This window comes from Strigops habroptila, chromosome 1 (assembly GCF_004027225.2).
Source record: "Strigops habroptila isolate Jane chromosome 1, bStrHab1.2.pri, whole genome shotgun sequence".
Taxonomy (NCBI): Eukaryota; Metazoa; Chordata; class Aves; order Psittaciformes; family Psittacidae; genus Strigops; species Strigops habroptila.
This window is the reverse complement of record NC_044277.2, coordinates 30,662,995-30,687,842: the sequence shown is the minus strand read 5'-3', so window position 1 is coordinate 30,687,842 and position 24,848 is coordinate 30,662,995. Positions and strand designations below refer to the sequence as shown.

The 24,848-nt window shown below is 37.8% G+C and overlaps 1 long non-coding RNA gene across 2 annotated transcripts in view; it reads left to right on the top strand.

The window, feature by feature from the left end:
* LOC115607841 overlaps positions 1 to 24,848 on the top strand; it is a 36,717-nt gene that overhangs the window by 7,522 nt on the left and 4,347 nt on the right. Inside the window, exons 4-5 of one of the 2 annotated variants that reach the window (XR_003991361.1) lie at positions 12,030 to 12,077; positions 17,250 to 17,387. This is a non-coding gene — a long non-coding RNA (uncharacterized LOC115607841). Of the gene's footprint in view, positions 1 to 12,029; positions 12,078 to 17,249; positions 17,410 to 24,848 lie in introns of both variants that reach the window. The other variant, XR_003991360.1, reaches the window with a different exon arrangement.

Here is a 24,848-nt window from a genome sequence, read left to right as displayed (position 1 = left end):
TTTTCAAAAGTGGTACACTAAATGGAAGGTTATGTACAGTGTTATCATCCACCAGTACTAGGTTGATGTCTTCTTTATTCGTGTAGTTCTCTTTAAGCTTGTAAAAGATTGTGTGTACGTAGACTATAATCTGTAACTGTATTTTTTTTAATTAATTTTCAGCTTTTGGTATGGTAAGAATTCTTTGATTTGAGTTTTTCATCTTGATGCATGCCCACGATATTCAGTTACTTTATGCCATAACATTTGTCTGAGGATTTATGCTTAAACCTGCCCTTTGTAGTTCAGTGATCACCTTATAAAAATATTTCCTGAGGTTTTCCCAGTCTATATTGAAGATGACTACATTGTCTACATATGCAGCACTTATTTTCCTTCAAATGTGGTCCATAAGCCTTTGGTATTATACTGGTCATACATGAAACACAAAACTCATTGTGGTAAACTGATGTAAGTCCTTGACTTCATGACAGTTAGAGTACAGTGGCAGCCCTAACATCTGGTGCTCAGCTGCTGTTCAGCTTTGACTATCACTGACTGACCAAGCCAAGTCTCTGTTTTGTCCCCTTTGTTGCCATTAATGCCTGCAACTTTTTATTCTGCTATATGATAATTTCCATAATTGTTTTCTAGACTTGTTTACAGATTCATTTATCGTGTTGCTGGTAAATGGCTTACGAGTTCTACCACTTGCCTAACACCTGTTTGTCTCTCAGTGTTTTACCTGCATTCTCCATCAGTTAATTTATATTCACTTCTTGTATCTCAGATCTTCCCCTCTTAGCTCATCTCTGTCTTTATCCACCCCCTGTTAACATTTGCTCAGGCCTTTGCCTGTTTTTCTCTCTCCTATTTCTCATTGCCATTTCTAATTATCTGACTCATTTTTTTAAGCCTCATTTCTGACACTTAGATCTGTTTCTGTAGGAGGTCTTACTCTGTGGATTCTTAATATACAGGATGGTCAGAAATTACTTTTCTGCTATGCTATTTTTTCTGTCCCGTTTCTCTTTTCATTGATTTGAAGCAGTTCATTCACCTCACCCATCTTGTTTGTTTTCTCTGGCATCAAAAACTCTCACCCACCCACTCACAGCCTTAAGTTAACCACACTGTTTACTTCCTTAACTTCTTTTCCCAGTTACCTGAAAAATCTCTTCAAATGCTCATGACTGTCATCTCTTTTCTCCTTTACTACCATAATCTCACTGAGAAAACATTTCCAACTAAAGTAGTAAGATAATTTTCCTGTTCCATCACTTGGACCATGCCACTTCTTATTATTCTCATTTTGTGTCTCATGAAATTATTTTTTTTTCCTTAACCTTCATGGTTTTTTTCTCATTTCTGACATGTCATTTTTTATGTCACTTTCTATGTCATGAAATTCAAATTCTGACTTTTTTTCGCAGTGGTATGAGAGTGAGATAGCAATTTATTTGTCTGCTCCTTTATTGGCTGTCTTTATACTTTCTTCCATTGCAGTCCAGATGCATGTTGTGTTCTTATTGGATTCATCTTTTTCTTAAACTTGTTCCCGTTAGTTGACCTCATGGTGATCTTTAAATAAATTGACCAGACAGAGATTGCTAAATTTTGCATTGGTAGAAGAAAGCTGAAGAATGACCCTTTCCTCTCCTTGCCTCTCTGACAAGAATCCGGACCTTTGTACAGTGTGTGACTATCAAGTTTTACAGCTTGCATATTCATGATGTCATATTTTAATTACAGTGTTCAGTTCTCTCTTCTTCCTATTTATCACATTCACTTATGATTAACTTCAAATTGGATTACAGATTAATTAGGTCAGGAATCATGCCTACTCTTGTGAGTTGTTGGGGGTTTTTTTGGTTTGGTTTTTTTTTTTTTTTTTGTATTGGTCCAGCATAAGAGGCTGCACCTTTATTTGTAAATGTAACAATAGTAGGGTGTACTGGTTGTAGGGGTTCTCAATGCTACCTATGCTCCCCCAAATAATGCTCAGGAATAGTTCAGGAATTTGTATAGGCATAAGCTCATTTCCAGTAGGCAGTCTACATGTTTACTATCATGGATTCTGCCTGATCCATGATCACTGGTCTCAGTGACAAAGAGTAGATCCTGACATATTTAATTTACTGGCATGGATGTAGTATTTCTTGATCCTGATTGACTTTTGATCACTGCCTTTGCAATTTAGGCTGAGAGAAGATGAAATGGAATTTGTAATATTATTTTCATAAACTGAGAATAAGTCTGACTGTAAGTCATCTTAAATGACTAACAAGTTTCTATCTGTATAACATATGTAGTATATATTTTTCAGAGAATGATACAAAATTATTTCTGCCTAGATATTTGCATGCCTGACAGAAATGGAGGACTGCTGCTAAAATCCCTTTTCTAGCACAGTTTTGACATGTAAGCTAAGGTCATCAGAATTCTGTAGTTGTTCTTGAAGGATATGTCAACATCCAAGCAGTTGTGTATGTAGGCATTCATACTGAATGAGAAACATATCATTCCCTCATTCTGACAAAACTCTTAGAGCTCTATCATCCTGCACTCTAAGTTGTAGTTCTTGGATGATAAATTTCTTGAAGAGGTGTACTAAAGAAACTCAACTTTGTAGGTTACAACAGCTGTAGTCTGTTTCTGAAAGTTTCTGCCAGTTAGGCAAGAGATAAGGAAATATGAAAAAGAAAAAATTTCACTGGAAAGTATGACAAAGGAAACTATGCCTTTTACATTAATACTCTCCAGTTGTCTATCCTTATATCTTGCTTTCTCCCCACAGATGGATGTGTTGCCATCATGCCCTTTTATCACCGTATTTCTCTCTTTCAGAAAATTCTTCTCTGCAACTTTGGATAGCTACTCTTCAGCCCAGAGTTTGACTTTGCCATGAAGTATTGTCAACACACCCAGGGCTTTATGACCTTCTTCCTAACCTCCCTTTGGAGCAGTTGCTTCATCTATGAGATTCCTAAGGCATCGGTTTATGGGCTTCTAAACAACAAATTCTGTATTTCTCTATGGCTGTTTTCTTTACATTGTTATTTTTTATCTAATACATTTCCCAAGCATTTTTTTTTTAATGAGATAATGTAGATATAGTTGGACCTCAGCCCTTATAGGTGTGTATGATTTCTTCCCAGAGAAGTCAACAGTTGGCCTGTGAGGTTTGCCCTCAGATATAGAATCATAGAATCATAGAATAGTAAGGGTTGGAAAGGACCTTAACATCATCTAGTTCCAACCCCCCTGCCATGGGCAGGGACACCTCGCACTAAACCACGTGGTCCAAGGCTCTGTCCAACCTGGCCTTGAACACCGCCAGAGATGGAGCATCCACAATCTCCCTGGGCAACCTATTCCAGTGCTTCACCACCCTCACTGTAAAGAACTTCTTCCTTATATCTAATCTAAACTTCCCCTGTTTAAGTTTGAACCCATTACCCCTTGTCCTACCACTACAGTCCCTAAGGAAGAATCCTTCCCCAGCATCCTTATAGACCCCCTTCAGATACTGGAAGGCTGCTCTGAGGTGTCCACGCAGCCTTCTCTTCTCCAGGCTGAACAGCCTCAACTTTCTCAGCCTGTCTTCATACGGGAGGTGCTCCAGTCCTCTTATCATCCTCGTGTCCCTCCTCTGGACTCGCTCCAACAGCTCCATGTCCTTTTTATGTTGAGGACACCAGAACTGTACGCAGTACTCCAAGTGAGGTCTCACAAGAGCAGAGGGGCAGGATCACCTCCTTTGACCTGCTGGTCACGCTTCTTTTGATGCAGCCCAGGATACGGTTGGCTTTCTGGGCTGCAAGCACACACTGCCGGCTCATGTTAAGCTTCTTGTCAACCAACACCCCCAAGTCCTTTTCTGCAGGGCTGCTCTGAATCTCTTCTCCGCCCAACCTGTAGCAGTGCCTGGGATTGCCCCGACCCAGGTGTAGGACCTTGCACTTGGCTTGGTTAAACTTCATAAGGTTGGCATCGGCCCACCTCACAAGCGTGTCAAGGTCCCTCTGGATGGCATCCCTTCCCTCCAGTGTATCAACCGAATCACACAGCTTGGTGTCGTTGGCAAATTTGCTGAGGGCGTGCTCAATTCCACTGTCCATGTCGCCGACAAAGATGTTGAACAGGACCGGTCCCAACACCGATCCCTGAGGGACACCACTCGTTACAGGTTTCCAACTGGACATCGAGTCATTTACCACAACTCTTTGCGTGCAGCCATCGAGCCAGTTTTTTATCCACCGAGTGGTCCATCTATCAAATCAATGTCTCTCCAATTTAGAGACAAGGATGTCATGCAGGACAGTGTCAAACGCTTTGCACAAGTCCAGGTAGATGACGTCAACTGCTCTGCCCCTGTCCATCAGTTCCGTGGCTCCATCATAGAAGGCCACCAAATTGGTCAGGCAGGATTTCCCCTTAGTGAAGCCATGTTGGCTGTCACCAACCACCTCGTTGTTTTTCATGTGCCTTAGCATGTTTTCCAGGAGAAACTGTTCCAAGATTTTGCCAGGCACAGAGGTGAGACTGACTGGTCTGTAGTTCCCTGGGTCTTCCATCTTCCCCTTCTTGAAAATGGGGGTTATATTACCCTTCTTCCAGTCATCGGGAACTTCACCTGACTGCCAGGATTTTTCAAATATGATGGACAGTGGGCTTAGCAACTTCATTTGCCAGCTCTTTCAGGACCCGTGGATGGATTTCGTCAGGTCCCATGGACTTGTGCACATTCAGGTTCTTAAGATGGTCTTGAACCTGATCCTCTCCTACAGTGGGCCTAAGGTCTTCATTTTCACAGTCCCTGCATTTGCTTTCCAAGACTTGGGTTGTGTGGTCAGAGCATTTGCTGGTGAAGACTGAGGCAAAGAAGTCATTAAGAACCTCAGCCTTCTCCCGGTCCATGGTAGCTAGTTCTCCTGATAGCTTCCGGAGAGGGCCCACATTGTCCCTAGTCTGTCTTTTATTTGCTAAGTATCTGTAGAATCCTTTCCTGTTATCTTTTACATCCCTTGCCAAACCTAATTCTAGCTGGGCCTTAGCTTTCCTAACCTGGTCCCTAGCTTCTCGGGCAATGCTCCTATATTCTTCCCAGGCCGCCTGTCCTCGCTTCCACCTTCTATAGGCTTTTTTTTTCCCCTCTAAGTTTCCTCAGCAGCTCCTTGTCCATCCATGGAGGTCTCCTGGCCCTCCTGCTGCACTTTCTTCTAGTCGGGATGCAACACTCTTGAGCACGTAGCAGGTGATCCTTGAATATCGACCAGCAGTCTTGGGCCCCCCTGCCCTCTAGGACTGTATCCCATGAAACCTTACTAAGGAGGTTCCTGAAGAGGCCAAAGTCTGCTTTCTTGAAGTCCAGGGCAGTGAGCTTGCTGCATGCTCTTCTCACTGTCCTGAGGATCTCAAACTCAACCATCTCATGATCACTAGAGCCAAGGCTGCCCTGGAGTGTCACATTTCCAACCAGTCCCTCCCTGTTGGTGAGCACAAGGTCCAGCATGGCACCTCTCCTTGTCGGCTTCTCTATTGCTTGAAAGAGGAAGTTGTCTTCCACACAATCGAGGAACCTCCTGGATTGCTTGTGCCGGGCCATACCGTCCCTCCAACAGATGTCAGGATGGTTGAAGTCCCCCATGAGGACAAGGGCCTGCAAGCGTGAGGCTGCTTCTATCTGTCTGTAGAGCGCTTCATCCACAGAGTCCTCTTGATGAGGAGGCCTGTAACAGATCCCCACCGTAATGTCCCCCATTGCTGTTTTCCCTTTGATCCTGACCCACAAACACTCTGTTACCTCATCACCCATCCCCAGACAGAGTTCCATACTCTCTAGCCTATCACTGACATAGATAGCAACGCCCCCTTCCCATCTGCCTGGCCTGTCTTTTCTAAACAGCCTGTAACCTTCCATTCCGACGCTCCAGTCATAGGACCCATCCCACCATGTTTCTGTGATACCAATGACATCATATTCCCATAGCCTTGCACACATCTCTAATTCGTCTTGGTTGTTCCCCATACTACTGCTGCAAATATTCCTCTGAAATTGTCCAGCAAGAACCTAGCTGAGAAAAAGTGAAATACCTCTTCTTTGTGAAGAGCAGAACAAAATTTCACACCATCATTGAAACCCTCTATTTGCATTTCACTGTTGAGGTTTTTCCACTGACTGTTGAATGCTACCTTATGTTGTGATTTTACATGAATAGCATCCTTTGAATGCTTGTCCATCTATATGTCAACACTCCGGGAATTTGCATTGCAGGCACATTGAGTTAGGAGTACCCAGTGTTTCTGTCTAATCTTTCAAACTATATAAAATAATAAAAATTAAAGACTAGCACACAGTTTTTTTTCTTAGCAATTCTTTTTGTTCTTAGCAATTGTCTGAGAGATTTTGAAAAAGGGAGGGAGAGAAATAAGGGTAGTGAATTCATAAATGAGCAACAAAATTGAAGAGCTATAATAACTGAAAAGTATCCTCTTTCAAGTGCACCCTCTTCACAGGTATGTCCACATGGTGGATTATTCTTAGCAGTACATTTCCTTTGTAATGAAAGTTACCTGGAAGTGGATCTGGAAATCTTAGATGAGCAGAATCATAGGACAGCTCTTAGAAATGCATCCTTCAAATGTCCTATCTTGGCAAAGTAATTGGTGGAACTGAATATGCAGTTCCAAGTTGCCACTCTACCAGTATCACTAATACTGGCAGCCTTCAATGAAGCCGTTACTACAGTTAGTGTTCTTGCAGATTTCTCTTACAGCAAATCATAATTTTCTGTTGTTAAGTTGGACAATATTTACCTAGAGATGTCCATGTCCTTTGAACTTTCTTAATGGAAAACATAAAACTGAGATGATTGTCCAAAAGATGCGAAGTCTCTTTGGCCTTCCAGGCATTTAAACTGGAGGATAAAAGGAAAATGGTAAATTGTTGTCTTGACTGAAACTGCATTCTGATAAAATCCAGAACTTCAGATGTCTTCGGTTTTTAGGGGAGAATACAGAAGTGACAGTTGCAAAGACGTGTTCATAGCTAGTTCATGAATGAGTCAGTGATTCAAAGGCTGATCGACATGTATAATGAAGAGAAGATTTAGCCCTATGAGAGGTATTACTGAAGTGTGACTTATCAGACAAGAAAACCACAATTAGATAATTAAAAAATTGCAAGACAAAAGAGTGAAAAATAAGTAAACAGCAATTAATTACTAAAAGGTGATTTAGCAGCTCTAAGTAACTTTATACAGCAAATGATAAAACCGCTACTCTTCAGAAAAAAGTATAAATCACTGAACAGGGTACGATATATCATGTGACCTAAAATATGAGTTTGGCAAAAAAACCCACATTGTCTGAAGTGTTTTATGATCCAGCCGCCAATGGTATAAAGCTATACAAAACCACTTCTTGAAGAAATACTAGAAGCTTTTCTTCAGTTACATAATAAATAAGTAATAATATCAGTCTACAGACTACATTTAAATCTATCCAGAATTCAGTTACAATATAAGGTTCTGTACCCAATAGTTATTTAACTCAGAACTCAGAATTTTCCTGTATTCCTGCCCAGTATCTTTCACTGAGAGATGAATTTATGCATTTTCTTAGAATGCTTTAAAAGGATATCTACAGTTTCCCAACTTTGATTTTTTTTTTTTTTTAATTTGATTATGGAAAAGCTAGGATTTTTTTCATTTTTTTAGTTCTGTTACTTTAAAATATCTAATTTATTCCGTATGATCATTGGAAGTAGTTCTTTTCACTGATTTATTTGCAGTTATAATGAGCGAAGAACGAGTTTGGTGAAAAATTTCTGTAATCATTATTAAAATCTTGTATTATAAATATGGTATACATTATCAACATTTATATCAAGAAATGTTCCAGAGGATTTTCTGGAACTGTAGGTAATGGCATTATTGTTACAATAAAGAAATGTTATACAGTTATGCATTTTTGTTATATTATTTTTCATAATCATAACTCAACTAATGATTATTCTGGGCTAATTTACTCGTAATTTCATCATCATACATGTGTGTCTCTCCCTCCCTGCCCTCCCAACTTTTCCATAATACTTAAAATTTATGGGAGACAAAAATAATTAATTTTTTAATATAAGCTTTCTGTAATATATGTATTTTTCAACGTACTAATATGTTCCTGTACAAATCAGGATAGTTTGTTGACAGATCTATCAATTTTTGAAGCAAGTATTCATGTTTTATATGTTGCTGTGTAAAAGGTGTACAGACACCCACAAAACTCACATTTCTGCAAGTTTTTTTATTCCTTTTTTATAAGCATTCAGAAGAATCAAGTACAAAATATTTAGTTTGTAAGTATAATGTACTGAAAAAATATCTTGCAAAGAATTCCGCAGAGTAAATACAAGAAAATTAATATACTGCAAAAAAGCTTGAGCACTGTGCATGTATAGTACATGAATTTTGAGTCTTTCCCAGACAAAAGTATTGCCTGAATTTTTACTAGAATTCTTTGTTGATTTACTTGAGTTGCACGTAACTTGTACCTTTACAGATAAAATACCTGTACAAGCATCAGATGGATAGAAGGTAATACAGGTATCTTAACCAATGGTTGAAGCAAAATATAAAGAAAACACTTTCAGTCGCCTTGCAAAATTAAAAAATTAATGCTGGAATGTACTGGGTCTGGATGGGATGAAGTTAATTGTCTTCATATTAGACTGTACAATGCTGGTTTTTATACTGGAGACCAAAACAGTATTGATAAGACCTCAGCAAGTTTGCCAACGACACCAAGCTGTGTGATTCGGTTGATACACTGGAGGGAAGGGATGCTATCCAGAGGGACCTTGACACGCTTGTGAGGTGGGCCGATGCCAACCTTATGAAGTTTAACCAAGCCAAGTGCAAGGTCCTACACCTGGGTCGGGGCAATCCCAGGCACTGCTACAGGTTGGGCGGAGAAGAGATTCAGAGCAGCCCTGCAGAAAAGAACTTGGGGTGTTGGTTAATGAGAAGCTTAACATGAGCCGGCAGTGTGTGCTTGCAGCCCAGAAAGCCAACCGTATCCTGGGCTGCATCAAAAGAAGCGTGACCAGCAGGTCAAAGGAGGTGATCCTGCCCCTCTACTCTGCTCTTGTGAGACCTCACTTGGAGTACTGTGTACAGTTCTGGTGTCCTCAACATAAAAAGGACATGGAGCTGTTGGAGCGAGTCCAGAAGAGGGACACGAGGATGATCAGGGGGCTGGAGCACCTCCCGTATGAAGACAGGCTGAGAGAGTTGGGGCTGTTCAGCCTGGAGAAGAGAAGGCTGCGTGGAGACCTCAGAGCAGCCTTCCAGTATCTGAAGGGGGCCTATAAGGATGCTGGGGAGGAACTCTTCCTTAGGAACTGTAGTGGTAGGACAAGGGGTAATGGGTTCAAACTTAAACAGGGGAAGTTTAGATTAGAGGTAAGGAAGTTCTTTACAGTGAGGGTGGTGAGGCACTGGAATGGGTTGCCCAGGGAGGTTGTGAATGCTCCATCTCTGGCGGTGTTCAAGGCCAGGTTGGACAGAGCCTTGGGCGACGTGGTTTAGTGCGAGGTGTCCCTGCTCATGGCAGGGAGGTTGGAACTAGATGATCTTAAGGTTCTTTCCAACCCAAACTATTCTATGATTCTATGACACCAGTGTTTTAGCTGGTGCTGAACAGTGTTTCCACAGTGTCAAGGCACTCTTGGGTTTCTCATTCAGGCTCCCCAGGCAGTATGCTGGGAGTAGGCGAGAAGTTAGGAGGGGACACAGCCAGGTCACAGCCTGTGACCTGAAATGACCGCGGGGATATTCTATACTGTATAATATTATGCTAATCAATAAAAACTAGGGAGAGAGGAGTTTGGGAAAGTTCGCCATTGCTTGGAGACTAGTTGGGCATCAGTCTACTTGAGAGTGATGGTGAGTGATGACTTTGATGTGATGACTTATTTTATTTCTTTTTTTCCCTTTCCTTCATTTATTAAACTGTCTTAATCGCAACCCACACATTTTCTAGGTTTTGCTGGGGTAAACCCACCACATCAGGAAAGGAAACTTTTGTTTTCCCTACAAGCTTTTGCAATTTTGTTAATTTTTAAGACAGATAAAATAAAGGGCATGTGTATCCTGTGCATACATTGTAGTGCTTATAGCAGCTGTTGGGAGCTAGGAGATGAGACGTGACTCGAACAGAGGCTTGAAGTGAAAATACTTTACCTTTTCTTTAAAATAAACACACAGAAGATATTATAGATATTCTAATGTTTAGAACTATGGTTTTAGTTGTTGTTTTTTGGGGGTTGTTCCCCCCCCCCCCAAATTAATTAAAAGGATAATTTTTAACAAGTCTAAATGCATGTGAAACCCTACCCACTGTTTCTTTGCAGAGGAGGTCTTTTCATCTAAGGTGGTTTCCAATCCAGAAGCTTTCAGCAACCTTTAGAATTGTCAGTGTTCTCCTGCTGGACTATGTACAAGTCCTCTGAGAGAAGATGCAGTCCCTTTGACTCTCCTGCATTTGTTCTTCCTCTTTCCTCACTTTTCACAAATGTCCCACTTAGAGTGGGCAGCAGCCAGAACCTTACATGCTGCACAGACAGCCTTTGTTATAATATGCTACACAGAGGAAAAGAAAAATAGATGTTAGTTTTCCTACTTATCGTCACACTAGCTTTACAATACCTCATCTGAAATAAGTGAAGGTTTGCAACCAAGACTGTGTATCGAATAAAAAAAGGAAAAGTATCATCCCTCCTTTGCATCTGACTGAATAAAAGACTTCTTTCCTGAAATCTGTCCTGAAAATTTATATCAAAATAAATAGTTATCAAGTTTCCGAACCTTTTCACTATTGCTGAAACCAGTCGCTTTATTTTAATTCAGTTTATGAATCACTGCAGATATGTCCAAAATGGATTTTTCTATGAATAAAAATCTGCTAAAAAATTGACTTGCACTAATTTTCTTTGAATTGAGATCTATCAAGATCAATCAGATTGGTATTAAGGGCTACTAAAAACCTGAAGGGGAGAGAGAAAAGTTGTTTAAACTTTAAAATAAGAAAAGTAATAATAAAGTCTCTTTTTAAAGACATTTTAACCCCATATGGGTCGAGAGACTATCCATACTGTACTGTACCATACCGTGCCATCTTTTTGTGTTTGATTTGGATTCTATTTTGTTGAAATTATATTCTAAAATCAGTTTTCATACAGTATATTGACACTCTTCTCAAAATTTCCTGAATTTACAGCAGTCAGCTTGATGGAAGAGAGAAGCACAATAATGTCATAGAAACACAAGTGACACAGAGAACTCTAGAATCATAAAACTAAGGAAACACAAACTAACATCTATTTTTCTTCTGTGTAGCATATTATAACTTTCAAACCTAAGGGTTTTGAAAGTAATGGATGGGAAGGAAGGGTTGGGAGAGCGTTGAGTGGGAACAGTGAGTTCTTCTGGGAAGTTATCACAGTATGTAAGTCCTTTTGGAAAAGGAATTGGAGAAATCTAGGGACGTGTTTTCAGCAGGAATTTTGAAGAGATGATTGCTCAAGGTCCTTCCTGACCTCGACTTTCCTACAATTCTAGGTAGTGCTTTTGACAAAATTAATTGCATAACAAATGAGAGCATGTATTTATCATAAATGTCCTTAATTTTTAATGTTTTCAGTAAGATATGCCAACATTGTATTTTTTCTTTTTTTTTTGGTGATGATTGCATCATCTCTTTGTTTGGAGTTATTTGATAACATTTTCCAATTTGTTACAATGACCTGCCATCTTCTGAGTGTTTTTTTTTCAAACTACAGTTTGATAAGTTCTCTACTCTTTTATGAACAGTAAAAATTAATACTTCAAAACTTCGGTAAAGACTGTGATGGTCTGTGTGAAAAAAATGTAGAGTTTGTCAAGGGCTGTTAAAGACCCAGTGGTGAGATTTTGATTATTTTTAAGTTCTTTCAAACTTAAAAGGTCAATGGCACAGCTTTCTTTTTCACACTTTTTTTTCTCTCTCCTTAGATTTGAGGTGTTTTTCCCTGAACTATTCACACCCACTTTGATTTTAAGGTATCAGTAATATTTATATTTATAGTACCTCAATAATAGTCTATTAACTTTTCCTAATAGCAATAACCAAAACGTTTAAAAAATAATAGTATGTAATTATAAGGTCTATAATGGAAATCAGAGTAACTGTGAACACAGTGATTGTAAAAACATTTTTAATGTTAATAGTTAGACAATACAAATGGTACATTAGGAAAAAAACAACAATCTTTTTGCCTTATTTTAATTAGCTGAGTTCCAGGATAGTTATTTGTCATATTCAGTTCTTCATACTAAATTTAAAGCAATCTGCATGTGACTTGAGTTTGGATCTCATATTTAACACTGTTCAAAAATTTTACAAAATGGAATGAAGATGAGATATTCCAAACCCCATGAAAATACCATTTGCCTGTATTTTTAACAGTGTTTGTTTTAAATGTGATTAAAGACATTGCAAATATAATCTGTTTTTTTTCAGTATAGATTATAAAAAAGCAAGCAGATAACTGAAATAGGTGAACATCTGTGGCAGCTTGTCAGTTTAGCTAAGGGAAGTCTATTGCACAAGATGTCAAGGATCTTAAAACTTTGCAGACCATACTTTCTCTTTCACTTGTCCTGATGATACATAATGTTGTTAAGATCCAATTATTTTGGGCACTCAGGATAGCAAATTCACCATTTGCCTCACAAAAGATTCAAATCTCTTCATTGTGCAAGACACTGTTCCTTGTTTTAGAATTCTTTCTCCTGAATAATCTGTTTTGATATATATTTCCCCAGAAAATACTCTAGGCATTTAGCAATTTAAGAATAAAGAGCCTGGCAAGGGTAGCTTGCCTTTTATACCACCAGCACTAGGTAGCAACAAGCCATGATCTATTTTCAGTAGGGGAAAATGGGAGAAGAAAAACAGAATCTGTTTTCTAGCTCTGCAGGAACAGCAAACAAATTAAGAATGATGGGATGAAATACTGTTCCTAAAAAGGCAAGTAGACTGATTAGTTTCAATGTATTTTCAAGGTTTAAGTTTGACAAAAATCAAGGGTGCAACTGCATCGAATTCAGGCAGCAATTCTAGATTTTTGTTCAGTGAGATTAAAGGTGAAGAATCCAGTTTGTAGTAGGTATGTACTACTGAAGTAACAAACAGAATGAGAGAAGACATGGGAAATACCAACAGCAGGGCAAAGTCTGATGGTAATAAATGTAAATAATACGGGGTTGAAAGGAATTTCTTGACTAGATAGAAAGTAATTACCCTTTGATTTACCAGCAATGGGAGAAATGAATCAGTTAATGAGAAGGAAGGAAGAAAGTGGAGCAGTAAAGGGAAAAGAGAAATAAGATCACTAATATTTTGTTCCTCATTTCCTAAGAAAATTTGACACATGTGATCACACTTTCAATCCATCCTGTAGTGGTTTCAAATTCAAAACTGAAATATGAATCTCAAAGATAATTTTATAAGTTCTTTTGAAAACTAGCAGCTATGTAGTGGAAACTTGGAATACAGCTCCCTATGAAAGAAAGGTAGGTGTTAGGTTGTCTGGCTGAAAGCTAAGCAAATGAAACACAGGGATCTGGTGAGGCTCAAAGGAGCCATGTGAAAGGTAGAGAAGCCTTTGCAACCTAATAGAGCACACTGAACCAGCTGCTCCTTAGACCACCAGAGAATTAAAATTAGCCTATTGTCCTTGATGTGACATCACCAAGACAACTCAACAAAAATCTTCTCCCTGTAGTGCCATGCAGTAAAAATGTGTGGGTTTTACTCTGAGATGCCAGGGAAACAAAGAGTTTTGGGATTATGTAGGATTTACGGTGGAATGTGTTGAGAAGGAATGACAGTGTGGAAAGGAAGGGATGAAGGTAGACTGGATAGGAACAAGTGGGGGACAGTAAAGAGAAAAAAGAATAAAGAAACAAATATAGACTTTTCTGACTGGACCCTGTGCTTTATCACCTCAGCGTATTCTGCATTTTATTGAGTTCTGTTTCTAACTCCTATGTGTTTCTACCTACCTATGTGGGCATGCTCTCTATCCTGAGCTTGTACATGTGAATTGAAGCAAAATCCAAACTGCACTAGCTCATGAGTAGCATCAGACATGTGAGTGCCCGCAACTAGAGACAGAGGGAGAGAGAGAGACCCTAGTCTGAGGGACCCATGGGTTGGGCTGCCAAGTGGATAGACCAGGGTCTGGGAACCACGCTTAAACTGAGTGTCTAAGGCCCGATGCTGGAGACCCTCTAACATGTGTGTGTGCATGTCAAACTTAAGTCAGACTAGGTGATGGGTAGCAAGAGCGGCCCGAGTTCCAGCCTCCAGAGTGGGAACATAAGTCAGAGAGCTGAGAGTCTAGAGGCTGAGACGAGGACCTAGGGCCTAGCTGTGGGACACTCCTGTGTTACGTGTGTATGTTGAACTTTAGCCCTGGTCAGATAGGGAGGAGAGAGAAGATGGGACTGACTTCAGAAGTCAGTATTTGTGGTTTAGATTTTAAAGAGGTTTTTGAATGCTTATTTAGAAAAAGTTAACATAAATTTTCCAGTAAAGCCTGTTGCAAAATGTTGCAAATTGCCATGCCATTTACAAGAGTTTTAAACTATTTCTTAGAAATGGTCATGGTACTCACAAACTCCTTTTTGCTCAGTTGTGCTTTTTAGTGTGCTTAATATCTTAGAGAAAAAAAACAATCAAACCTGTAATATTAGCCGTTGTTAGACAACTCCAGTGAGAATAAACTCTTTTCATGGGAAAATTATTTTGAAGCAATGCATTCTTACTTAGTTTGAACAATGTGAAGTTGAGAAATATAACTTTTAATCCACAAAATGTAGTACTGTTTAAAGATGAAGTTTCAGAAATGTGTTCGTTAATGATAACTATAATGTAAGGTTTTGCCAGAACTTGTTTTCAGAAGATGTAAATTTGAAAAGCATCAGCACTTCTTAACCTTGGATACACAAAACTAGGTTCTCAAGTGTATGTTAGCTACATAGAGATTGATTATGAAAAATACTGCTTAATGCTTAAGATTTTGCATCAATTATTTTTGAAGATAAATTACCCCTTTGAAGCTAGTGGCTAAGTAGTATTTAGATGCTATGCTAGATCACTCAGGATGTCAGCATCTTCCCATGACAGACTCCTGAGTCAAATACAATTGTAGCTATAACCAGTCTGCAGTGCATGTTCTGCCCCCGATAACCTCTTAGAGTTTCTAAACAGGCACTACTCATTCTCCGAAAGTGAGAGCAAAATTAACATTCCAAATAGCAAACAAATTATTGCAAAAAATAATAAGTTGGGTTTTTTGCATTAATGCTAAATCAAGGAATAATTACCGGAGTTCATAAAAGATCAGCAAATAATAGAGTCTTGGTTAATCAGGCTGATGGCAAAGAGAAACTTTAAAATATTTTGTTGATTTTTTCGTTTAGTGAATTTAATCATAATGTTACCTGGACACGTTTACATACATCATTTATGGACTGGTTGTCTCTAGAATTTTATTTCACAACTAAAATACACATCTTTTTTGTTCGTTGCATACTTTGTCGCTTTTGCTTATCTTTGGTGATTCTTGAAATACTTGGTGCTGCAAATATGACCTGTCTTTTCAACAAAATGGACTGATGGAATCTGTCAGACTGGTGGAATTTGCAGTAAATTTACTGCAGTATGAGTGAGAAATTTTATTGTCTCAAATAGCTGAATGTAAGTCATCTCTTCTTCAAAATACTATCTTGCATTTAGGTACGTAGGAAGAAAGTTAATTTGTAAATACTTTGCATAGTAGATTCAGTTAAAATACTTACAATAATATAAATCCATTTTTAAGTACCCAAATAAGAGCAGAAATATTTTCAATCAAAATGGAAGCAGCTGAGTGCTTTTAAAATGTTTGGCTGTAAATACTTTCTTAAGTAATGTATGTTGAATAGCGTACTGACCTACAAAAAATAAAGATGTACTAAGAAGTCCAAAATTACTTTTTCTTTCTTTCTGATTCCATTTATTTTGAAAATAGAATGTTGACTATTAAATCAGAGATCCTTACAACAGAATCTGTTACAAGAAAATGAAACACATTGGTGTATTCAGCAAAGGTTTAGTAATTTGTCAAATCCAACATTTATGGAATATAATTGTCTTTTTTGGGTCACTGTCATATTTAAAACATGCTGAACACATACTTTTTACAATAATATAGGAAAAAAAGTCATTTTTTTCTGAGCTATGTTACAGTGAGTGATTGTTTTATGTAGATAGACATTTCTTTCTTCTTTGTAATGAATTTTGTTGTTCGTTGTAGCTTGCCAGTGTTTGAGTAAGCACATTTTCCTTGTGAGGGCAAACATGTTTCAGTGCCTATTTTGCTATGTTAAACCTAATAGTTAACACTGTTATTATGCCTATATGAATACTAACACTGCAATAGAAATCATTTTAATAGTCCTGTGAAGCAGACCACATAAACCAAGCACATTTATTTTCATTGAAGGCTTGTGCTAATTTTTTATTAAGATATACATTAAACATTGATACATCCAACCTCTGATTGAACCTTCAGAGTTGTCACATGTAGGGGTAGCTGGAGATTTATTATGCAATATAAAATTAGGCGTATATGGTAAGCTTCATAATAAATGACCTTTGCAGACTGGAGATTGCCACATAAAATAGTTTCTTTTGTTGCACAGTAGAAAGGGACTTGAAAAAGCAAATATGAAGATATAGAAGTTGGAAATCGTAAAATGAAAAATATTCTCAAAGAAAATCCAAAATCTTTACCTGCTAAGAAAACATATTCTAGAAAGTCTGTCTTTCAGTGATGGAAAATCAAAATGTGGTAGACGATGGGCAAACATATTTTGGCAACGTTTTTTTGACATGCTACAAATAGTAATACTGTAATAGTAATGATGAGATAATAAGTCTGACCAACTTAGATTTTTGTAATATATCAAGAAATGTTTGTTAAAGATTTATTTAAAACTTCACTACAGAAAGATTTCTCTGGTGCGTGTAAGTTAATGGAACAGTAAGATACCTTGGTAGAAGTAAATATGTGTTAAGCAGTAAGGAACACTATAGAATGACAGAAAGGTTAACTTCTTTGTAGCGCATTTAGATCACAGCTTATTCTTATCTCTGTCTTTTCTGTTTATTTAAATACATAGCTGGAAGACCAGAAGACAATGATTCAGAAGCCCAGGGAGCCTTCAGTGGACAATCAGATTGTGCCTACAGCGGAAGAATCTTGCTGGCATATTGCCTTTGCCACTCTAAAATCTGATTTCACAGAATTTGAAAAGAAAGTATGTCAAAACTTCAGTACAGGTCAGCCATAAAATGGGAGTGACAAAGATCTCATAACAAAACTGTCAAAAGCAACATGCAAAGTTTTTTAAAAATGATACTGTGTAGGAAGCCTAAATAAATTTTGATTATATTTATTTGTGGAAAATACTTTAATTACACTGAAGTATATTTATGTACGGTGGGGAAAAAACTTGAAGTAAAACCAGCACTTTTTTTTCTTGATTAGTTCACTGTAAAAATGTCATGGCTTTTTTTACCTAACACTTAGAATTATTATATAAGAAGATATGCCATTTTGTAGCTCGTGTTTATACTAGTAAAACTAATAGACTTGGGTGTAGACTTTTTTTACTTTTGAAGCATAGGAAATATGGCAGTATGTGAGAATGGCATGTTTCTCCCTGTTTAAATTAAAAATTTTTTTAAAAATAGATGTGCAAAGTTACCAGTTTGAGGAACAGACTTCTATTACAGAGTGTTTAGATCCAGTGGTAATTTATACCAAAATAAATAAAATTAATAATATAATTAAAACCATCAGGCTGGGACTATTTTATAGAATAGAATTGGTATGGATTCCTTTCCCTCTGTGAAATGAGTTGGTAATGCCTTTGCTGTAATTAATGGACTCATAATGTATCACCAAAATTGTGTACAGTGCTGTTTACAATCTTTGACAATCTCACCTCTCAAGACCTCCAGCATATCACGATAAACTAGTGGCAGATTATCTGAGTAATGAGTAATAGTATTCACTACTGCTACCCATGATGCATTTGGTTAAGGCATAAAGGCTTCACTGCAAGGTACTAATTTTGTTTTATTTCATAATAAAATGAAAATACCTACTTGTTGCACTCTGGCAACTGAATGGAATAAATGTTCTAAACACTGGTGAAAATACCTTATAATTTTTAATTAGGTAACAATATCAAAAGAAACTAGAAATTTAGGGAAAATATAAATTTCATAAATAAAATCTACAGAGACTAGGATTATTAAAATGATGGGCAGTTGTCTTCAGTAAATGTAGTATACATAGACTACACCATCCAAAGTTGTCAGCTTCTGTGTAACTGCTTCACTGAGGAAACAGGGAAAAGCACATTACCTGAGTGCACACACATCTTCGGAGCAATTTCTCAGCCTGAGCTGGTTTTGTCTACATAAAATGTGTATGCAATATAACCTAGATCATGCCTGACAGTTGTGAAAAGTGTAAATTCATTAACTTCAGTTTTCAGCTGGTATAAATGTCACTTCAAAACTTACACTTCTGTATAGCTAGTGAAAAATTTTAGTTATATTTTGTTTTGTTTTGGTTTTTTTAAACATACTTGGAACAAGTTGCAATATGGGATCCACACCTACTCACAATAAGCATCTGGAGCAGCCACTTCTTTATTCTCGAGAGGCTCTCGATACATATTTATAGGAATTGAATGACTTGTCAGAACCATGGTACCAGCTGCCACTGTGAATGGCAGCACTTTCCACAGTATGTCCTATTTCTGTTTTCGTTTGGAACTGATAGCAGTCATTTATTTTAAGTTCCTTTTATATATTGCTGTATTAACATTATTATGTATTAAGTATATTATGTATTAAGGAATTAATAAAACCTCTTCAGTATGTGAGGAGCACCCACAGTTTTGCATTTGTCAGGCAAGACTGCTTTATATTATGGTCACCCAAAATATGTAAATGGCACCAAAACCTTTGTTTTCCGTTGCTAGGAATCCAATAGATCAGGATAAAAGTAAAAATATTATGGTTGAGATACTGTCGTGGTTTGAGCTCAGCTGGTAACTGGAACCACACAGCCGCTTGCTCACTCCTCTGCTTCTTCCTCTCCCCGCTCCTGGAGGGATGGGGTGGAAAATCGGAAGTATGTAACTCCCACAGGTTGAGATAAGAACAGTCCAGTAACTAAGGTATAATACAAAAGCACTACTGCTACCACCAATAATAATAATGATAAGGGAAATAACAAGGGGAGAGCATACAGTTGCTCACCACCCGCCCACCGATACCCAGCCGGACACAAGCAGCAATCTAGGCCTTCCGGGTAACTCCCCCTGGTTTATATACAGGGCATGACGTGCTGTGGTATGGAATACCCCTTTGGCTAGTTTGGGTCAGGTGTCCTGTCTCTGCTTCTTCCCGGCTTCCCCTCCTCCCTGGCAAAGCATGAGACTGAGAAAGTCCTTGGTCAGAGTAAACATTACTTAGCAACAGCTAAAAACATCGGTGTTATCAGCGTTGTTCCCAGGCTGAAAGTGGGAAACACAGCACTGCACCAGCTACTAAGAAGGAGAAAAATGACTGCTATAGCTGAACCCAGGACAGATACCAATTAAATCAACTGTGTATTTTAGAAGTTAGAATTTAGTGTTATGGATTGTTCTTCATTTCAGTATCCTGCCACTTACTACGTGATGTTCTTTTCTCTGGTCAATTTTTGTATGGTCTGAGTAGTGGCAGCTGAGGAAAGTGCTAGAAAGGAATTCTTTCAAATTGTGATGCAAGAAGTCTCAAATATTTTGTAAATTCAGTTGCTGTTTGAAATGTATGTATAATATCCTATATGTATCATAATTCAAGATACATTATTGTGTGTAAGAATACTGAATGGTGCATATGTTGTGGATTAATTTCTCCATCTTAAAGACTGATTCACAATTTTCCTGTAGTATTGCAGAACTTTGTCATTTGGCTACGAAATATGACTTTGCTGGTAAAGGAATTAATAACTTGTGATATAGTCAGTCAAATGACTTTTCTATTCTTGTCTTAAAATGGAAAGCTTCTATTCTGTCCATAATTATTTTTTAAATTCCTTTTACGTACCCTACTTATAAATGGGGAGCAAAGATAGAGTGACTGTAGGGATCTTTATGCAGGACAAATGTCCCCTACATATTTGTGGGGAGAAAACGACCACATCTCTACAATGGAGCGGAGAGGTCATTGACAAGCGCTAGGTGACATTGTTAAAAAAGTGTGGTCACAGGTCTATGTCCATATGCATTTCTTAGCAGTGTCCCATCTCTCTACCAGGACAAAATTGCATACCTTTGCAAAAAAATTGATTGTTGAGGGAATTTGGACTGCAAAGCATTTCACCAGCTGCACTTGCTCCATGTGATGGACCTGACAGATTATCAGTCAAGGTCAAGATACGAATATAAATATTTTTGCTTTTCTGTCTCCTCATCAAGAAACACATTGCAGCTATAATTCCTAGCTTTTATATAGTCTTTCTCCTCCCTTTTTTTCATCGTTGGTCCTATATCCGTTTAAAACCTTTCATCATAAATGTCATGGCTATTATGTATTGCAGACAAAATGGATGAATGTGAAGAATGGTATCAGAAATGCCCATACCTCTCTAATATTATGTTGGCTGCTGGACTTTTCAATTTAGTCTTTTTGGGCAGTGTGCTTTAGAAGGAAAAACAGAATGATGGAGGTCTGGCTCAGGTTCAGACAACCAAGTTAGTAACTAGGATGAACATGAAGCCTATATTTCTGAAGTTTTCCTCTTTTTTTGACAATTTTTTCTTTAACACTTCTTGTACTTAGCAGCAGAATGGCAACAAAATTGCCTCAGTGGCAGATGTAATATTGTGACACCAAGATCATGGAAACACTTCTTTGGAATTGGAATATAAGAAGGTTAATTTTCTTTCCCTTTTTGTAACTAATTGCAGAGTCCTCGAAAAAGGATGAAACGGAACAGAATGGAAATTGTCTCATTGTGGCATCCCACACTGTTTGGTTTTTTCTTACAGTTATAAGCAGATTGCAGTTGATTTTTCTCAGTTGTGTGTTGATTTGGATTGTTATATTTTTGTGAAAAGTAATAACTTTCTTTTATAAAGAGTTTAATTAGCTCTCTCCAGATGTACTTCAACAGTTAATAATCCCTTGAAGTTTGTTCTGATTGCCGAGTTCATGTGTTTTGTAAATCCCTCGGGTGTTTTTGGGGGTTTGTTTTTTGTTTGTTTTTGTTTTCTTTTGTTTTGTTTTGGTTTGGTTTTTTTGTTTAACTTTTATTTGGATACACTGGTTGACTTCAATAGAGGTGAAGCTGCTGCAGCTGGTGTTCCCAGGCCCAGCCAACAGCAAGACTGAGCACATATCTGCAATAGGCACACAAGCACACAAACACACAGTGTACATACATATGTAAGTGTCCAGCCACACAGATCAGTGCAGACTGAAAACACAGCATTCATAGAAATACAAATGCAAATAGTACCAGATGCCTTAACCCGTTTTCCCCTCTGATCAGAGGGGCCAATTAGTAGGAAAGATATATTTACATAATACAGTGTGGATCCCTCCAGTAGCTGGAGCTTACACATTGCCTGTGCAATCAGAGTATGGGCAAAAATGTACCCCTTTTAGAGGATGTATAAAGGATGAGTTAATTCCTTGCTCTTGCTCAACAAAAGGGTGCAATATGTCTTTTAGTGCTGGCTTTGTTGTGTTTGTTGTGTTTGTTGTGTTTGTTGTGGTTTTGGGTTTGGTTTTGGCGTTGGTTTTATGTTGTTTTGATTTCTGATAAGATCATTAACAGTTCAAGCTTCTGCATTTTATTTTTTTTTTTTTGTATGTATGATTAGGATTTTTTCCCAGTAATTTCTTTCTTTTCAAAAAGAATTATCAGTCTCTAAGGAGAACATAAGTTCTGTTGACACATCCCTGTCTGAGTGAACATTAAAAATTTGAATCTGTACTGTCATAAACTGTGGATATATGTAGAATGATTCTTAGTGATGAGAGCTTGCCTAGTTGCTAGCAGAATCTGGTTTATTTGTTGTCTAACCACCTCAGTAAAATAGCACCTGGCCCTCTTAGGACCTATAATTTATATATACCTAATATCTCGTGCTCATCTTTGCTTTGGTTGTCTCCAAGTATGATTGCACTCAATGCATTTTCTCACCAAGTAGGAGGTCGCTGTTTTTCACACTGTGGCTTTCTCAGCTGTGGTGGTGAAATCAGCTTAATATTCAGAAGAAAGACTCCTCCACCTACTGTGGCTTTCTAGAGCAATGGTGTCAAGTGTGTCTGTAGTGGAATGGCAAGGTCATTTGAGCATCTCTGTGGTATGTATGTGGGCCTTGGATTCAGGAGGAACAGAAATTGCATTTCAGGATTCTAGAGCAGCACTTTTACACTTCAGGCAAAGTGTTCCTATTTCATATCCGAAGTTGTCACATACGATCAATGACAGCTAATTCAGCAGCCATTTACAAGGCCTCTACTGGCATAGAGTTCCGTAGCAAACTGACTATGGGAGATCTGCCTGACAAACTAACAATGGGAGAACAGTGTTCTTGGTGTGTATGACCACCTTGTTTAGATCAGCTTGCTTCCTACCATGAAGAGAAGGCATCAATTCTTGTTCTCCCATTTGCATGATCATACAGGCTCTTTTGGGAGGATATTCCTTTTTCAATTATCATATTGGTGTATATATTTCTGTTACTTCCACTGTGATCAGATGTTCTGGTTAAGATCGAAAATGAATCTGACTGCTTTGCTATGGCAGACAAAGCGTAACAGCCCATAACCGTAGCTATAATCCAATTTTAGTTCTCCTTCAAACTCTTCCAGTGTTTCTAGGGTTTTATTTTTGTGGTTGAAGTAAAACTGAAACAGTGGCAAATGCATTCCATATTTTGTTTCTTCATACCAAACAAGAGAACATGGCTTTGAGTGTTCACTTCTGCAAGCACTGCAATCGAAAAACTTCTCAGTTCTCTAGTGATAGCACATATTTATGTGTATGCTCTTTCACTTGAAGAATTGCAGCTACTGGTAAGTAATCTCTTTGTCCTTGTTTACCAGGGTTAATTTGTTGTAACGTGCAATTATTTAATTTCGTTAAATTGATTAACACCCTATTTTCCCGATATGTTTGATTTTGCCATTTGTATACTCAGATATCTAACAGGAACTCGTTTTCAACTTACATCATGTTTTGGCCATTGTTATTCCATAATAATAGTAAGATTATTATACGTCTGTACCTAAGGACACTGATATAAAGTCTCATTCAAAAGAATCTTCACCTGTGAACTGAGGCCCACCAGTTACAATTCTGGAGAGTGAACACTTAAAATCTTCATTATTAATATTAAATGTATATTTGGTTTTGTAGTTTATTCCTGTGAAGAGCAAAATTTTTTTCTAAAAATCACACTGAATAATGTGAAACAACCACCACATTTCCCACATTTTTGTTTTTTAGTTTCACCATATTTCTAAAGTGATGGCAGCATATGTGTCAAATATTTCCAGCATGGTGTAAGTTACTTTTCCTTTACCCAAGGCATTCAAAAAAGACACACATGCAAAGAGAGTGAGTTAATTTCATAAGAAGTCATTGATGACAGAATAACCACTGAGTAGCATAACAAAACATAGCAACAAGTCAATTATATGTTGTCATCACCAACGTATGAAAATACCTTCTTAATTCTCCCTCCTCCAGCCAGGACCATGTTCTTATTTACAGCACAGAAGTTTTGCTCTATAATTCACTGTGTCACTTCAGGGAATTTGTAAGAAGAAAGTAAGACATTTGACATTCTCCAGAATGTGAAATAGACCTTTTTTTCCACTTTACAGGAGCAACTCTTCTGTATACGCATTTCCAAACTAGAGTGAATTACAATTGGAATTAATCTAAAGACAAGGAAAGGAAGACTTTTAGGTTCAGTTTCAGCCAAGTTTCAGTTTCTGTCATCAAGAAATTGGAAACTAGTGACATCCACAAGTGAATGAAGTTTATGAGGAGCAAACCGTAATTATATTAAATATTTATAGTGTGGTGACTGGATGGCTACCACTGGTAATACAATACAGAACCTTTAACCTCTGAGTGACCAGTTTCAGTCTGACCTCAGTCAGTTATGACTGAAAGTTGCTGCCATGTGACAGTTATCAGTGGCCTATGTGAAATGTGTTGCTAGTCATAGCCTAACTCCAGGTGAATAGGTGGCAATCCCTGTGGGCCGGAATTGAATCATGTCAGCAGGAGAGTACAGGAATATTTTTCTGAAGTAGCTATGCCTTTACTCCCCAGAATCAGATACTTGAGCATCTGCAGGCAATACTTTGCCTTACTTCACATGTATATGATACAGTGAATCTACATCTAAGTGTTATTGCTCTGAAATTTATTCACAGCACATACATGCTTGCTGTTTTCACTGATGTGCTTTTATGTGCTTTAAAATTCCTTATATTTATATGCTAGATTTATTGTTTACTGTAATGTGTATATGTATCTGGATGTTGATGACTGGATAAAACTTATGCAATAGTGTGAATATATCTAGATATTTGGATAAATAGAATAGGAGAAGTTCACAGCAACTAGTTGTTTAACTTTTAATCTGCTCCTTTTAATACTAAATGCTTTTTCATGTTGGAAAAGT